At 37.2% G+C, this 6,000-nt stretch overlaps 1 long non-coding RNA gene across 3 annotated transcripts in view; it reads right to left on the bottom strand.

Annotated features, from left to right (window-relative positions):
* Window positions 1–3,162: 3,162 nt before the first annotated feature.
* The window catches only part of LOC135453483 (uncharacterized), a 64,093-nt gene continuing 61,255 nt past the window's right edge, over window positions 3,163–6,000 (bottom strand). For 2 of the 3 annotated variants that reach the window (XR_010441873.1, XR_010441872.1), the window contains exon 4: window positions 3,192–3,929. This is a non-coding gene — a long non-coding RNA (uncharacterized LOC135453483). Of the gene's footprint in view, window positions 3,930–6,000 lie in introns of all 3 variants that reach the window. The other variant, XR_010441871.1, reaches the window with a different exon arrangement.

Below are 6,000 nucleotides of genomic sequence, written 5' to 3'. Positions count from 1 at the left end.
GTATTTCTGAGCAAAAAGAAATTAATATGCATGAAATCATTCACCAAAAAACAAAGGATAACTAACAGTAAAGAAAAAATATTTGGTTTACAAATTACCAAGGAATAGGCATTGTGTTCCAACTCCAACTAGCGCCAAAATATTTATTAAAACTATTTATGAATTAGATCAGACTTGCAGCCAACAAAATACAGCACATAAAGCAACGTGTAGTCACACTTTGAGTGGGGGGAATTGGGGATCCAGGCCAGATATTAGAAACAAATTGTGGAACAGATTAAGTAGCTCTAAAGCCTTCACAGGTAAAGGACAGGATGAATATCTATGAGGAAAAACTGCTCTGTTGTAATGCAGAAGCATAAACCCTTGAGGTTCTTTCAAACTTCATTTTACTTAAAAATGCTAAAGCATTCAAGATACCACAGCAAAATAATTTGATTAACATTACAAGATCAAAGTTTCCTAGTCATCAAAACTGTACTCATGAAATTAACATTTAAGTTCTTTAAAGCAAATAAGCCTAACTATATTGTTTTATAAGCTTCCCAGCTTATAACCCCAAAATTTTATCAGCAGTTTTATTACCATTTTCCTTCTGTAAATTTATATCTGTTAAGAAGCCATTTCCTTCAAACTAAGTGGTAAGGACTGAAGAATGTTCAATAGACCATAAACTTAGAAATCATTGTTCATACAACTATTGTTTTTAAACAAAATTGCTGTCATTTATATAATTGCTATAAAACTCAAACTGTGCCAATTGGAAAGCAAAGGAGCATTTGCTGAGTCTTAAGATCATTTTGTTGTTTTTATCTTGGCAGGCTCCTGCATGAGATTGCTTAAAGCAAACGTCATGTAATTAAGAGTGTACAAATTATCTTCTTTAAAAAGCACTTGCTCAGAACTCAAAACAGCAACTGTTTTGTTCAGTTAATGGAAAGGAAAGGGGAAAGGAAAGGGGAAAGGAAAGGGGAAAGGAAAGGGGAAAGGAAAGGGGAAAGGAAAGGGGAAAGGAAAGGGGAAAGGAAAGGGGAAAGGAAAGGGGAAAAAGAAGGGAAAAGAGAGGACAAAGAGGGAAGGGGAGCGAAGGTGAAGGAAGCGAAAAAAACGGGAAGGAAAAATCGGGAAGGGGGAAAAGGGAGGAACCCCAAACCACCAGTGTTCCACATGATCATTGTTTTCCCTTTTATTTCCAATCAGCCCACAAGGGCAAAACCCGAGGGGAACAGCTCCTGTCTGAATGCAGCCCTTCTGCCAGCCTTAGGGGAATTGCAGGAGGTGATGGCTCTGCCCTGGCTCACACAGCATTTGCAGGTGTGAATTCCCAGCTCCAGAATTCACAGAGCAGTGGGGAGCTCACTCCCAGGCTCTGCAGAGCAGGTACTCCTTTTATCCTGTTGGTACCCTCTGAAGTTCAGCTGTTTGCTAAAGGATGGGTTCCAGGAACTGCAGCCCCCAGGTCCCCCCACACACGTGTGACTTTTGTCTTTGTCTCTCTCACAGGTGTCAGCTAATTTAATAAATTAGTTTAACCAACTCTTCAGCCCATTGCACTACTCAGACCCTTTTGCTATGTTTACATTCCAAGCAGAGAATTTATTAACCAACCATTCATCTGGACTACTGGGGGAAAAAAAATAAAAAGAAAAAATAGGCACAGACAAATTTTTGAAGTTTTTCATATCTAAATGTAGGGTATATCCAGTTGTACAGAGACAGAAATTTTGCTTTGCGTAGATTGTTGCAATAATTTAAAATACTGTCTCACTATTGATACACTCATCATGAATGCTTTTAAAAACTGCTAGAAAATTATAGAAATAGATGAACATGGTATTTATATGAAAATAAGATACTATAAAAATACTATCATAGGGAAGCATTTGTTCAAATATATAATCTTACATATTGGACCTTTTTGTTGCTGGTGAAGAGGAATTTGGCTTGTGCTCCAGAGCATTGTCCTAAGCATCACAATGCCTGTTATTTCTAATGTCAACATGTCACCTGCTGTTGCAAAAAAAAAAAAAAAAACCAAACAAAACTGAGGAAAACCCCCCCTATTTTTTGTAATTTAAAATAGCACACATGTCAGAAATAGCAAACTGCCCAATCTATTTGCAGAATGGCAGGGACCCAGGGTTTGCCATTTCCCAAATCAAAACTGATTCCTCTGGCAGACCTCTGGCTATGCCACTGCTCTCAGGGCAGCGAGGACACAGAGCTCTGACTTCTTTATAATTCTTTAAAAAAAAAAAAAAAAATCAGTTAGAGGTTAATAAACAAATGACCAAAAAAGCTTCAAAGTTGTTGTAGTAGGAACGGCAACCAAAATAAAGGATCCTATACAGGGTAATCCAAACAGAGCATGTTAAAGCAGTGTAAGGACAGTACAGTGTTATCAGCCTTCTTATCCTGGTGGTCACACAACTGCTCCCCCAAGACACTGCAAAACTCAAAGCAGCTTGTAACTTCTACAAACTGGAGTATTTTGCTACTCTAGAGAACTCTGCAGGACATGTGGCTTCATATGTTTATTTTCCTATCAGGTAAGTGTAAGGAAAATAAAGGGCACTATAAAGGAAGGTCCATCTAGCACACAATACAAAAATAGGTACTCTGAAATGAGAAGTTTTTAAAGAAATCAAGCTTAGTTTCTTCCCAGATTTGTTTTAAATAGGTGTCTTGTTAGCAATGTCCCTCATTGATGAACTTGTAAACCAAAGTGAAAGGTTAATTTTGCCACACAGATCCTCTTGTTTCAAAATATATATCTGGCTATAGAGAGTCTGGCAGTAAATGAATAACATTTTTACAAGACAGACTATAAATCACTTGCTACCATTCTGAAAAATGCTGCTCAGCTGAGCTGAGCGTGTGGACTCATTAGCTGTGTCACCAAAAACTTTTCAAGTAAAAAGCATTTCAAATTCATGTTACTCTAAATTGTGATCTATATAAAAACAATAAGGGTTTTTTAGTCATCTCTTTTTTGAGTCTAACAGTTGGCTTTCAACTTTCTGGAAACTCAAGACAGATTAGAGCAACTACCACTTGAACCAGAGTATAGATAATTAGTTAAAATGAAATTGCTCTTAATGCAAGTATTAAATGCTCTGAATGCAAGTATTCACACAGCAAAAAATTAATGAGAAATCTCATAAAGTATTTTGGACCTGCAGGGACGCCCATTTTATTATCAGCAACAAAAATATATATATGATGCCAGGTGTAAACAATCATAAACAGCAAGAAATTATTGCAAAACCTCCTAGCATGGTGCCATAAAGGGAAACACATTGGTTTATAGGCTAAGGAGTGCCAATAAAACCCCCTGAGCACAGAAGTGTGCAGTGCCTGCAGAGCAGAGAGCAGCTTGGGCAGCTCTGGGTGTGTCCCCGAAAACCAGGATTTCAGCACAACACCCTGGGAATACCCAGTGCAAACACCAGCACTGACCCACATCCCTGGGTTGGATTGCAGGGGATGTTGCTGCTCAGGCAGAGGTGAAAGGAGCAAAGGTGGGATGACAGCCCTGATTACCCACCCAAACCCCTGGGTGGCTTTACTTTGTTCCTAATGGAGGACATGATTTCAGCACTTTGTGTGGATCATTGTGCACCAATATTTGCCCAATTAATTCTACCAAGACAAGCCAAGAGTTCAAATCCATAAATATTTACTTCTCACCTCATTGACTTTCTATTTATTCCTTTGGTGCTGCCACCACAGAGTTTTAACACTGGTTTTCACTGCCTTTGCCTGAGCAGCTTTACTCATCATGCCGTACCAAGGTTGAGAGATCATTACAATGTAACTCACAGAAGGCTTCTAAGGGTAATAAATGCCTTTTCATTGACTTGAATAGCCTAAGTGTACAACAAGAGCATTCCTCTCTCCCAGCTAGAGCCCTGAGCAGCTGAGCATTCCTGGAATAAAAAAGGAGATAGAAGAATTTTTTTTTTTAAATGGTTTGGGCCAGATTTTAAAGACACTGGGGCTGTCCTGCAGCTTTAAAATATTCCCTGTTTCTGGACAAGATAAAGTCTAACTTTCCCTGAAGTGCTTGTGCAACATCCAAGAGTGCATAGTGCAAATTCAAGGTAGTTGTTAACAGGTATTCTAAGGAGAAATTATTGTCAGCAAATCATCATTTACTCCAAACACAAAGACTGGCTGTTCTACTTTGACATTTGACAAAAAATAGTGCAATTGTCAGTGAAACAGATTAAAAAATGAAACTTCTACATGTAATGAATGTCCATCTAAACACATCCTGGTGTTTTGGGCATATCCCTTCCTTGAGCAATAGCATAAATCTTAGGAACTTTGGTACTAATAGGCTATTGGATGTCAAGAAGGGATGGAAAGGCAGTAATTTCTACTTGAACTATTGCACAGTTAATTGTTACTGTGTGGTGTCTGGAGAATATCTTTACAGAAATTAAATATAGACATAAAAGTCAGAGGGTGAAAAAGAAGTTCTTTTTGCCTGATTATGCATAATCACATAAATCTTATATTAACTCTTCTTCCTAAAGTAATGTTTAAAATATGAAACTGGCACTGCTGCTGAGGAATGAGGCAGAGGAGAAAAACAAACCAACAGAGAAATTCAAGTACAGAAACAACACTGACTTTGGAGCAAATGTTCCTGTAATGGTTATACAAATGTAGGGCATTATTTTTGGCCATGATGAATTCTGCCATCTTTTCCTACTAATGCACTTATTGTAGTTACAAGGTACAAATCTTGTTCAAAGTGCACCAGTTCTTTTAGAGAGCAGCAAGCCATGCCAATAACATCATCTGCTTAATAGAAAGGTCTAAGCTGAATTTTGAGTATTTATTGCATGGAAAAAGCATCATTGTGAAATTGTTTCCAGCTTTTAACTGGCACTTTTTTCTTTTCAGTGTTGAACTCCTTTTATTTTGCCATTTTAAAGGTCTCCAAATGGTGGCTGCTCTATTATGACTCACAAGGGAAAAGTGCATGTTTGAATTATGAAGCTCAGCCATTCTCTGGGGACTGTATATGTATTACAAGAGTGGGTTTTCCACTGATTGATTGAAAACTATTGTTTCTGAGCTGCTGATTGCAGGATATGTCAATTTACAGACCCGCTAAAAGGTTTGCCACAAAATTATACACTGCATTTAAAATAAGCCCACAGTAAGTACTTTAATAAATTAGCATCAATATAATATTACAGAGTGGTTATATTGACACTAAAAATTGCATTTGTGAAACTTGCAGGAAAAAGAGTCTAGTGACTGTGGCAAGCTAAAAGGAAAAAAATTCCATTTCTTTTTCAAATGAGGAATGGAATTATTGCAGTGTTTCTACAGTCTGATCTTGACCTGTAACACTGAAGTCCTTTGTACTAAAAAGTAGAGTTTCAATGCAGAAAGCAAAACCATCACCATATGTGCATTTCTTTGCTCTGAGGTGGCAGTTTACATTATATATCAACATTCATGTAACCTTACTCTGATCCTAATAATTCTCTACAATCTGGAAAAAGAAAAATCTGATACCCTATTTTACAATGTAAATGTAGCAGGAAAAATTGGCTAACATATTATCTAACTTCAAATATAGTTTTCAATTTAGGGTTTAGACAGAAGTATAAATAAGGCACAGTAGAAATAACCTTTGAATTTTATCAAAAATCCGTAGAAAAATTTACTAGCACTACATCTTCCCATGTGGTCAGTTTACAAAAGATCTTTTAGAATCTCTGGTTTTCAGTATTTTCTAAGTTTGAATGATCTCAGCCTTCCTAGGATGTAGTTTTGTACTGATGCTTTTAGCAAATATGCTGCACACTGCATTCACCTTGCCATACATGCAGGAGGTTGGTAGCAGATAAAAACTCAAAAACTAAAATGTCTTGTGACCATTTTTGACATTTTGCTAAAATGTTCTGATACAGCATTGTTAGCAAAGAGAACAGTGACATAATTCTCTCAGTGCTTTAGCTCATGGACTTTAAATGA

This window comes from Zonotrichia leucophrys, chromosome 13, assembly GCF_028769735.1.
Source record: "Zonotrichia leucophrys gambelii isolate GWCS_2022_RI chromosome 13, RI_Zleu_2.0, whole genome shotgun sequence".
Classification (NCBI taxonomy): Eukaryota; Metazoa; Chordata; class Aves; order Passeriformes; family Passerellidae; genus Zonotrichia; species Zonotrichia leucophrys.
The sequence above is the reverse complement of the archived record's forward strand: the minus strand, read 5'-3'. Positions and strand labels throughout refer to the sequence as shown.